The 12285-nt window shown below is 43.7% G+C and overlaps 1 protein-coding gene across 3 annotated transcripts in view; it reads left to right on the top strand.

Moving 5' to 3' along the window:
- OSBPL10 (oxysterol binding protein like 10) overlaps positions 1 to 12285 on the top strand; it is a 2898140-nt gene that overhangs the window by 744807 nt on the left and 2141048 nt on the right. Inside the window, exon 1 of one of the 3 annotated variants that reach the window (XM_069648806.1) lies at positions 2746 to 2845. The exons of the other annotated variants lie outside the window; for them this stretch is intronic. The gene's annotated coding sequence lies outside the window, so the exon portion shown is untranslated. Of the gene's footprint in view, positions 1 to 2745; positions 2846 to 12285 lie in introns of those variants that run through there. 3 annotated transcript variants of the gene reach the window in all.

The following is a 12285-nucleotide window of genomic DNA, read 5'->3' as shown; positions in this document are numbered from 1 at the left end:
ACTGGAAGTCCTGAATTTGGATTGGATTGGCTATTGATTTGCCTTAGAGTTCGGCAATCACATTTCACTTGTTGAGGACGGCAGGAGTATTCGCAGGGATCCTGGTTCTGTGTACGTCGTGCACAGACAGATGCACAGACAGAGACTCTATTTTCTTTGACAACATTCCCACTGTGAGATATTTTTGCTCCTGAAGAAGGGGATAGTCCCCGAAACGCATAGAGCTTGAAGCTGCAGTTCAGAATTGGGAGCTTATTTTTTTGTCTGGTTTGATTTGTTTTTCATGCTGGCCATATTGGAAGTCAGTTGATACCTTTTTTCTGTACTTTTATGAAGATATTTTGTTACCTATCTTCTAAATTGACAATTCTTTCTATATATAAAAGTGCAAATGTTATGAAATTTGACTGATTTATTTCAGCTTGTAAGGTGTGCAGGGGACGGGAGTGTCTTTAAGTTTAGACACTTTTTGTTTTATTCCTCACTGAAGTACATGAAGGTATGACATCCTATATTTGTATAGCACCTCCAGCCACATGTAGGAGCATTGGGGCATTGGAGCATTGTAGCATGCATGACCCGTCAGCAGATCGTAGTCTGAAAAGACTAGGGAGAGGAGCAGTGCAATGCATGCAGTAGAAATTGTAGTTTGAGTACTCTACGGAAAGCAGAGAAGTCTAGTTTGGAGACGTTGGAAGCCAAAAAGAAGACGGAGAAGAGGCAAGGAGTGGATTATAGATGATAAAAGGACCGCTGGACCGGATTATTTTCACTGGACTGACCGGTATGCTATGGAGCGCAGTGCTAGAAGAGGAGCGTAGCAGGAATGAACAGTGTATGAACACCTAGGGCAACTATCTACTGTTGAGGGATCTGCTATACTTAACATGCAGTTTACATGCATACAGACGGAAGGGCACAGAGGAGTCATAGTTTGGATGTATAATGTCATTTAAATACCACTTCACTTTATGTTGTGCTATGTATTCTGCACAATAAGCATATTAGTATCTAAAGCTGCAAACTTATTTGGTCTCAGAAGATCTCAAGACTGGTGGTCAGACAAAATGTCGAAAAAAAGTCGAATGACAAAAATGTAGAAAAAAAAATATCGTAAAAAAAGTCGAATGTATTATATTTTATTTATCTGTAAAATAGGGGTAAAATAAAAAATAAAATCGGAAAAAAGGGGATTGGGGGGGAACCCCCCATTTAAAAAAAAAAACGTATTGAAAAAGAAATTCGACATTTTTTTTCAACATTTATTTTTTACATTTTGACTTTCGACATTTTTGTTTTCGACCAAATAACTATAAACCCTCAAGACTAGTCTGGAAAGTGTTGAAGGAACCCACAATCTTTTGTGTCCCCGATTAAGAAAAAGTGTGCAGATTACCATGACCAGATATTTCATGTCTAATGTGCTGAACAAGAAATCAGTTCCACTAGTAAATTCTGTAATGGGATTTAGGAATTCTGCTTACAAACCCACCATGAACTACACCAGATCCATGGAAAGAGGCAGGTGAGTGTAAATTGACAGTCCTACCTGTTACACACCAAGCGATCAACACCCACCTCAAAGGCCAAATGTCTTTATTGCAAAAACAGAAAACTAAGGGATTATGTTTGACTGAGGTATCTTGGCTGTGTTAATCTTTTGCTTGGCTTTCATGGCACCTCTTCATGAAACACTGGCAAGTCCACCTCATGCTTGTCAAGATGAGCCATGGGGCAGACACTGTATTAGCTTTTGCAGAGTTGCGTTAGATTCTCAGGTCTAACCCCTTGGTCCGCAGTAGGAGACCATCTTGGGTGATACTCCTCTACCAAGTTCCAGAAATTGGTCTCTCAACCAGCTGGTTTTCTCCTTACACAAATCCTCATTCACATTAATGTCCCTTTCTTCCTCAATGGCCTTTACCTCCTCTATCTCCTTTTGTACCTCCCACCACCTTTCCTACTGAATGATTCACCACATTCTACTCTTTTACTCCTCCATCTTTTTCTTGTTCCTCTTGTCTTCTAATAGCACCTTGGGGGCTTTGTGCCACCATTCACTCAATGATGCAAACCCTGTGTGGTGGTATACAGAGGATCTCCCAGGTTCCCAATTCGTGACAATCCCTGAATCCATGGCCCCCTCTTTAAATGTCGGGCTACCCCTGACCGTCTGACCATGGTTGGCCTGAGGAGTCAATAAAACAGAGGAAGAGTTCCCTGAATGTTAATTAGTATCAAGGCCATGCGGTAGACTTTAAGAGGAGAGAGATGTACTAAGCTAGTGTCAATAGCAAATTATTCAGACTGATATCAAAGCCTGATGGTAGACTAGCGAATGGTGAATCCCAATAACTGACGAGATCCATGCTACAGTTGACCCCCCTCATGGGCCCAGGAAAGCTCCTTTCCCATCAGACTTGAGACTCCTTACAAATATCCAGGTGAGCCGAACATTTATCGGGATCACAAAGGTTCTAACTATGTGCAGTGTTGCGGTTGTGGTCACAGATCTGGTTCCTTCGAGCACATGATTTGGGAATGTAGTAAAGTAAGACCATTCTGGCTCAGAGCCACTGATATGATGAGCAAGATATTGCTTTCCCACCTGGATTTTGATTTTGTGACAATAATTCTGGGGGAGGATAGCCTCTTGCTGACATATCGACAAAGATTTTTTTTTTAGGGCCTCATTATCTACAAAAAAAATCATTATTGCGAGATTGGAAGAATGACACCTTCCCCACATGGTTGGACTGGGTGGAGGACCTCGTTAGAATGTCACTGCTTGAACAAGTCGTTCTGCGTAAACAGAAAAAGGTTAATCTTTACGACAGCTTTTGGGGTAGGTTTCTGGACCTAACAATCATATATCATATATCGTGTTTTGTTTTTTTGGCTTGTTTGTTCTGTTGTATTGTATATACTCTAATAAAATGTGAATACAACCAAACAAAATTATATGCAGTATGAACTCAGCAGTAGGAGAATTGATGTTTCAATTCCAAAAGAACTTATTGCTGAGAACATTGTTTACAACAGGAATCTACGGATGTATGCCGGAGACCCGTGTGTCTTTGGAAGCCATTACATTGCAATGCAGGACAGTAACACGGGATGCATTCTGCCACCAGCAACCTTCGCGAACTTGGGTGAACAACCCGTGCAAGCCCGAGAGCGGGGAAAGGAGAGCCTTGTATTTGGAACACAAATAACAAAGAGCGGCAACACCTCTTGAAGGTTTGCTGGGACAATGTGAAGGAATGCCAATCCAAGATGGTCCATCAAGGTGTGAAGAAACAGTGCTCTCACACCCGATGCCACTCTCTAAAATGGCCACCCTAACACTCATAGAAGAGGCGCCCATCTTGGATTGGGTCTGCTAATAAGCAAAAACAGAGGATGCTGCATGGAAAAAAGGGCACAATAGATTAAATAAAAATTTTGCCATTTAATTACCATTCAACATTGCTCCCGAAAACTGAATTCTCTGACCAAAGTATTGCATTTATACGTTTGTTTTATTTTCCTATTGTAACATGCATGAATGTTTAAGTTATGAATGCAAATCCTTCTGCTTACCTCATTGCTTTGCTAAATGTGTCCTTTTTGCTCTAGCCAGATTTGAACCTTAGGAAGATGCTCACCACATTAGTTGCTCTATCACGTTGAACTTATTTTCTTACCCTAAATGCATACAATCCTAAACTATGACCTTTAGCAAGCTCATGATTGTAGCCATGAATTCATTGGTAACATCCATGGCAAAAATCATGATGCAGTTTAAAGAAAGAAGGTCCCACATGAGTTGAGGAACAAGACCAGGGCACACATATGGCAAAACCTGTCTATTGGAATTCAACTGAGAGTAAAGACAGTTTAACAGAGTGTGTATATATATATACATATATATATATATGTTTAAAGGAGGTTCCATTGTAATTTCATGACCAACAGGTCTCAGATTGTAGAGAAGCAAATCTAGAAATACGATAGGGAGTCAAAAGAGCTCTCTGTATTATAAAAAAAAAAAGATGGATTGTGTTATGTTAGCTGCAACATGTTTGCTTTCCCCCCTCTCTTTAGTTGCCCCCCCCCTCCAGCACTATCTGAAATGTCGTCAGGCTTAGTATCATAGTCACTTGTTTTGTCCCTCTCCCTTCCTTCTCCTCCTCCCCCCTCTCTCACCTCTTGTTAATCTCTGGCTCTACCAGAAATGTCATCAGACCGAGCACGGTAGTGGCCTGTCTGTTTCCCATTTCCTTCCTATCTGTGTTTTAGCTCTTGCACTATCTGAAATGTCGTCAGGCCTACAACGATAGTTAATTTCACATTCTTGTTGTTCATGGCCTGTAAGAATGTCATTATATTGTCCCTTGTTCCCTCCCTCGCCGTGAAGCGCTTTGAAACACTTTGTGTATAGGCGCTATATAAATAAACAATCATATCATTAAAGATTCTGATCTGATTCTGTCGGTAAAATGTTAACCAGACCAGTCTCATGTCAGACTCAAAACCCACCTTAGTCTCAACCCAATTGGGGATCATGTTCAGTAGAACCAGTATGAACTTATTCTGCCCTTCTCTACTCATAATGGGTCCTAACAAAGCGAAAGCCACGAAGCTCCTCATCAATTTGGCCAGTTCTATGGCTCACAAAAGTTGAGCATGCATTTACAAAAGCAGGTAATTTTCCTGACATTGAAGACAAGGCCTCGCCAGATCCACAACTTTTCCATCTAACCCCTGACATCATTTGCTAGAGTGTACAAGCAAAAGCAATGGCCAAAATGTCAGAACAATCTGCTGCGTACTCCCAGACATTAGAGAATACTCCCAAAGATGAAGTCAATAACGTATTTTATTTTATTATTTTATTTATTACATTTGTATAGCATTCAAACAGCCCATGGGCATCGAGGCGCTGTTGCTTGCAGGGAGCTTCGTTACAGGGTGGGTACAGCTGGGAAATGTGTTTACACGTTTGTACATTGATACATTAGGGTACATAGTCGATAAAACGTAAACAACAGAACGCTCAGATCTCAGAGGCCAACGGGCAGAGCGGGTGGTCCACATGCTACTGCCGATGGCAGACCTCAGTGGCTCAAGAATAAGACTCTCTGCTTTGCATGTGGAGGCAGTGATCACATAGCCAAGAGTCAGTGTTGTTCAGCCCAGGGAGTAACCTGCAACAGATGTCACTCTGTCTATTTCTCACCCATATTCATCTCTCTCCCTATGATATCATTTCTCTGTCCTTCATTCTCTCGATCCCTGTCTCCTCTTTCTTTCTCTCTCCCTTTGTTTCTCGGTCGGTCTCTCTTTTTCTGTCTTTCTATTTCTTCCCTTCTTCCTCTCTTTCTCTCTCCCTCCTTATTACTATTTCTGTCACACTATCTCTCTTTTTGTCTTTCTTTCTCTTCCTTCTTCCTCTCTACCAATGTTACTATTTCTGGCACTGTCTTTCTTTCTGTTTCTCTCCCCGTTACTACATCTCTCTTTCTGTCCACTTATCATCTTTCTTTCTCCCTGTCCCTATGTTAACATTTTGGTCCCTCTTTTTCTGTCTTTCCATTTCTTCCCTTCATCCTCTCTTTGTCGCTCTCCCTGTTACTATTTCCGTTACACTTGCTCTCTCACCCCTCTTCCTCTCTATCAATGTTACTGTTTCTGTCTATCTTTCTATCTCTTCCTTCTCTTCTCTCTGCCACCCGCTCACTCTCTTGTATGTCTTTGTCTTTCTTTATCTCCGTCTTCCTTCTGCATAAAAAAGACATGGACTGGGACGACAGAGGGCAGAAGGCCCAAGTTGTAGAATGCAAATCCAATCTCGTTTCAAAGTCTGGCTGGCAGCAATGGGCCCAGCGATTGAACCATAGGAGCAAGAATAACCCCATGAAACATGAAATCAATCTCTCACACACGCACTCTCGATGCCCGCCTCCTGCCGCAAAGCCTCCCACCCCAACAACCACCTTCCACTTGCCACAAGCCACCCCTGCGATTGTGAAATGTGCTGGGATCGAGCTTCAACAACAGAGAGCCTCTTGAGGCATGCAGGCATATGTCCATTTGAATGCGCATTTCTAAGCTTGGCTAACACACACAAAGCTGTGTTATCTCCTTTGTCTTCATTGCGCTTCTTCTTCGGTCCACAGAAGGTCCGAAGAGAATACTTTATCATTTATCAGGCACAGTAGGGAAAGAAGGGGAAAAAGATATGCTCATGCTGTCCGGCATGGGAGGTGAGGAAGAGAGGTGGAATATTTGTGTCTGAGCTGAAGGCGGGATGTCCGTTTGAGGAGATGCTTCTTAGAAGGGAGTTGAGGCCCTGCAACGGGAAGATGATTTTGCATAAGAGCTGGGAGATGTTGCAGTCCCATTGACATGTGTAAAACAAAAAAAAATGTATGCAGCTAACTTTTACTGCAGGTATTCTTCTTATAATTGTTCTTTTACATTTAGTGACTCAGCTCCCTGCTGAGTAGCAATGAATCCATCTTTGTAAGCAAGTGGCTGACAGCTGACTCGCTGTGTCTTGATAATTGGCGGCTAATTCACCTCATCTTTATCTCCATTATAATGCATGCCCCCAGGGCTGCCTCAGACTGTTTTCCGCTCTAAGCAAAGGAGGGGGGTGGCATACATTATAAGGGAGATAAAGAAAAGGTTAATAGTGGCTCTAGAAGAGTTGAAGACTTTTGTCGCTATGCCTCACCTCAGCAATGGTCCCAAGCAAACTGTTTACTTATGTAATGAAATGCATCCGACTGCTTGAAGTGGGCTGTATCATTGCAAAAGTAAACACTTTTGTCGGGCTGCATTTTGCAGGATGGAGGGCCGTATTTGTCCCGCATGCCGTATGTTGGGCACCTCTGTTGTAGAGAGTGACATTTGTAGCAGATACAAGGAAGTCTTCAATCCTAAACTAGGATGTCTGAAAAATGTCAGCCACAAAATAATCCTGAAGAAGGGGTCAAAACCTATGGCACATAAAGTGAGACCAGTACAACTTATGCTAAGAGATAAATTAAAAGAAGAATTAGATCAATTGTGCAGCAATTGAGTTATTGAAGCACTAGAGGTAGTGGAATGGCTTTCTCCAGTGGTAATAGCACAAAAGCAGGAAGGTGCAATAAGGATGTATGTTGATTTGAGATCCCTAAATGTCATCATATGGATAGTTTGTCATCCCCTTTCTAAGGTCTAAGAGATGATATCTCTTTAGCAACGGGCCAAATACTTTACGACTCCAGATCTATCAAGTACATACCATCAAACAGTACTACATCCCGATTCCAGACATCTAACATCATTTGTGACCCTCTTTGGCGCTTACAGATTTAAAAGGATGCTTTCGGACTTACCTCTGCGGCAGCTGTTTTCCAGAATGTGATGGGGGAATTAATTTGGGGTAAGCCAAATGTCTAATGTTTTAAGTATGATGTTGCAATTTATTATGGAAGACATATCCTTTCATAATAAGTATTAAGCGCAAGTACTTGGAATTGTTAAAGAAGCAGGATTAACCATAAGCAAAGAAACAATGCAAATTTAAAGTTAAGGATGTGATGTATTTGGGACAGATAATTAATGACCAGGGCATTCAGCTGAAACCAAATTTAGTGGATGCAGTATTAAATGCACAAGCACCACACAATAAGGGGATGCTAAGAGTATTTTTAGGACTTGCTGAATATTATTCAAAATACATGGAAGGCCCTGCAACCAAATGTTTTCCATTATTCAAGTTATTAAAGAAGAATGTAAACTTCAGATGGACTAAAACACGTGATCAAATGTTTACACAAATAAAGAAATGTATTGTACAGGCCCTGTAATTAAGTATGTTCTATCCCCTAGAGAGAACTATAACAAATGATGCTAGCAGTGTGAGAGAAGGATGTGACGTGGTTATTGCTTTTGCATCTAGAACACTACAGGGCGTGGAACGGAATTACTCCACAGAAGAAAGGTAAGCATTAGCTTGTCATTGGGCTGTGGACACTTTACATTTTTTGTGTGTGGTATTTCTTTTGTTATGAACATAAACCACTAGATCATGGCTTGACAGGGAGAAACAGGTGTACCTCGCCGAGAATAAATCACTGGGCATTGGCATCACAGAAGTTACATTTTACTGTAGCCTGTATGACCAACCCTAGAAATGCAGTTGCAGATTCTTGATCACGACTCCCACTGGAGTGTGATCAGATCCTCCCTGCAGAACATCGCGCAGCAACGGCTCAAAAAACATGGAAGGGTGTTGGAATTGCTCAAATGGTAAGAGGAGAACACAGCCAACATGAAGTTGGCGAATGTACGTCACATGTTGGTGGAAATTTGCCCCAGGCAGATTCTGGGGAAAAAGTCACAAGTTTACCAAGTTTCAACGAATTATGGTTCACGGTGATATTTTATGTAGGCGTGAAAAAATAGTCCCTCCTAAAGGAGTCCAACCAACTCATAGAGGCCATCTAGGTAGGAATATGACGAAAAGGAGACTAAGAGTGTGGTATTGGTGGCCCAACATGGATGCAGAGGTTGAGCACACAGTGGCACATTATCTTCCATGCACAGCTAGTGATAAATCCCATGTTACGCTAGATCCTGCTTATATCCAGTGAAGATACCTACTCAACCATGGGAAAGGTTAGTGTGAGACATAATAGGGGCATTACCATTGTATTATGAAGGGAAAAGGTCCTAGTTCTTACTGATGGACTAGAAATGGCCATGACTAGAGTGGTCAGAAGGCTCCACAGCTAAATCTCTGATATAGACTTTGGACAAGGTCTTCAGGGAAGGTGGTTTCCCTTCTGTTTCAATCAAATGTGGTTACCGAATTCCTGGCCAAAGCAGGAGTGCAGCATAAAACAACAGCTTTATACTGTCGGAGACATAATAGCATGGTAAAGAGATTTAGGGGCTCATTATGAGTATGGCGGTGTGTTACGAAAAGTGCTGGAACAGTAGTAATAGAATTACTGCCACTTTTCCCACTCTGCCATACTACGAGTTTGGCCCTGGAGTGGGGGAGTCACCCCCAGCATCATGCTAGAGGTAAATCCTCCCACTTTCTGCCCAAAAAATGGCAAAATAAATCTGCCAAAATCCCCTATGGTCTCCAAATTAATGTGGACTATTACCGCCATCACCACATGTAATCTGGCATTAAATCCATTGGGCGGTATTCTGGCAGATATACTGCCGGAATACTGCCCAACTCATAATGAGGCCCTATTATGCTTATCAGCAGTTCCACTAGCACTCATGTCAAATTTAAATGTTCAGACATTGTTGAGATGTGGTTTGGGCGTATCACATGACACCACATTCCATCACAGGGTTTAGCACATTTATAGCCATGAAAAGCAGGAGCCCAGAGTGGAATAGACAGGAATATCTGGGAACGCCTGGTCCTGTGAATGTGAACAGAAGTGAGCTTATCAGAAGAGCGAGCAATGTCAAGACAGATATCAACACTGGTTGAAGAACGTAAGCTTGTGTGAACCAGTGATCGAAGTGAGCTGGAAAGGTCGGGAGCGGTGTTCCACTACTTTCATTTGTTTCTGTTTACCATTCCTCTACTTTTTATGACCATAGCCACCATTCTATACAGTGGACTTGTCCGTTCATGTCCCTGTGCAAGTGTAAAGTTGTAATAGGAGACATAGTTACTAGTTACTTACACTTCTGGAATGGCCCGGCCGCAACACTTGTCACACGTTGCCCTATATTTCCACCTACCTGCTGCCCTGCCGAGACCATAGTTCAACTACTTTTTTCAGTACACTTCTACCACTGGTGTGAACCGTTCAATGCCGATGGTTGGGTCAGAAACAGGAGTGCAAGTCAGAGGGTAAGGGGGGCTCCCATTTATCTCCCATCTAGAGAATTAACAGATTATGTATCAGTGGTAGTAATACTGAATGATGGCGCCAAATGGAGTCAGAGACTGGTGAAAGGTCATGAAACAGAGTGGAAAGGAAAGAAGGAAAAGAATATGACAGGCGATGGGCTGCTGGGTTACAGAGAACGATGTGAAAGAGGGTGTTGACCCACAACAGCTGAGCAGAGGAAGTCATAGCATAAGTGGCTCCTGGGAGGAGTCGACAAGAGTACGGAATAAAGAGGGGTTGGAGATCCGAAGTCAAGCGACAGAGTTCAAGAACAGACATTGAGAACAGAACGAGGAGAACTGAAAAAACTGTGTAAATCAAAGGAAGAAGATATGCATGGAGCATTGCATCGCCTGCACCGAGCTCCAACAAAATCTAAGGACTTTGGGGGGTATTACAAGTTTGGAATTGTTACCAGCACTTTTACTTCACCGCCAAACCACAGGTTTGCGGGTGGGGGATGCCCGATTTACCTCCAGCCAAGAGTAATACCGGGAATCCCCTCCATGGAGTCCTATGGGATTTACCGCTCTTCCCGCCGCCTGTAATGGCCAGGTAATGCTGGGATATCCGGAGGTAGTAAATACCGTTTGCCGGTATCCCACTATAATTACCGACAGCATACCAGCAAACTTGTAATGATCCCTCCCCTTTGTGTTGGGTTGGTTTGCATAGGGGGGGCGTAGTGGGAAGTTAATCCTATGCTGAGGTGGGTGGCAGTTGAAGGTGGTGGGCCAGTGCGGCTCTCTGTAAAGGACTGATTCCATTAACCAAAGTACTTGCCTACACTTCTGGCTCCCGTGTCCTCCTCCTCAAAGAGGGGTTTTGTTCAAGCCGAGGGGTTTAATTAGTCTGTTTCTCTTTTGTGGCTAGTGGGGTTACACTTTTGTTCTTTATATTCTCTCATAGCATTTTCAGCAGCTACAAACTAGAAGAGCAGACGCAGGAGAGTTCATGCACGCATATGGCCCCCTATGCAGCACCTGGCATGTTTCTTCAGGGAGCACCAGTAATGTTCTGATTACTTACCGGTAATCTTCATTACTCCTAGTCCTACTCTTCCTCGTCACAGTACTTACCTCATGAGGCACCCGCCTCCGACACAGGACCTTCTTCTATTTCTTCTTATTTCTATAACTCCTCCCCTACACCCAGGTCACTTAGTTTCATATTACCAAGCCGTAGCATGGGAACTTCCCCGCAGGGAGGGTGAGGAGGGTCGTCAGTACTGTGACGAGGATGAGTAGGACTCGGAGTAATGAAGATTACCGGTAAGTAATCAGGACATTACCTCCACGTCCACTTTTCCTCGTCCCAGTACTTAACTCATGAGGTATACCAAAGCAACAAACGGGGAAAAAGGTCCCAATGAGACACAGATGCAAAACAGTGCAGAAACACACACCTTTAATAACTCCAATTATACATCCCCACAGACAAAACTCCAACCCCGAAGGAACCAACCCCCAAGTGGGAGACATTCAACCTATAGTGGTTGATGAAGGTGCTCTGATCAGCCCAAGTGGCAGCTCTACATATCTCCTGTAGAGAAACCCCCCTAGCATCGGCCCAGGAGGCCGCCAAACCTCTGGTGGACCGCCACTGAACGTGCGCAGGCACCGGCAGGCCCAAAGCCACATAGGCCATGGAGACCACAAGACGGATCCATCGGCTAATGGACACTACAAATGCCTTACGCCCAGCCCCAGCCAGGCCAAAAGTAATCAGAAGACTGTCATAGCGGCGGAAAGGGGCAGTTCTAGCCAAGTACTCCAACACCGCCCGCCGCACATCAATGTTATGCCAAGCCACTTCCTCTGGCGTTTGCAGATTTTGAAAAAAAGGCAGGGAGAACCAGATCCTGAGAGGTGTGAAAACGAGAAACAACTTTAGGGAGAAACTTCGGACCACACCTCAGCACCACCGAGTCTGGCAGAACCCTCAGGAAAGGGGGGTGACATAACAGAGCCCCAATCTCCCCAAGCCTACGGGCAGAAGTTATGGCAATCAGAAAAGCAGTCTTCAGCGTCAGATGTTTCATATCAATTTCGGAAATGGGCTCAAAGGGAGGCCCTTGAAGAAACTTTAAGACAAGACGGAGATCCCAAGGAGGAAGCCCTTTATAAGTACAAGGACGGGAAGAAGAAAAACCCCTGAGCAACTTCCCCACCAACACCTCCCCATCCAAGTGCTCATCAGAGTCCCCCAAAAGGAATTTTATGGAGGCCCACTGAGAGCGAAGCGTGGAAACCGCCAGGCCCTTGTCAAACCCATCCCAGAGGAATTGAAGGATAGCGGGGAGGCCAGAACGCAGGGGGGGAATCCCAGACCGCCCACACCAGTCCCGGAAATGGCTCCAATGTCTGCCGTAAGCCTTCAG

This window comes from Ambystoma mexicanum, chromosome 2q (genome assembly GCF_040938575.1).
Source record: "Ambystoma mexicanum isolate Mex_15411 chromosome 2q, UKY_AmexF1_1, whole genome shotgun sequence".
Taxonomy (NCBI): domain Eukaryota; kingdom Metazoa; phylum Chordata; class Amphibia; order Caudata; family Ambystomatidae; genus Ambystoma; species Ambystoma mexicanum.
This window is presented reverse-complemented; position numbering and strand designations above follow the sequence as displayed.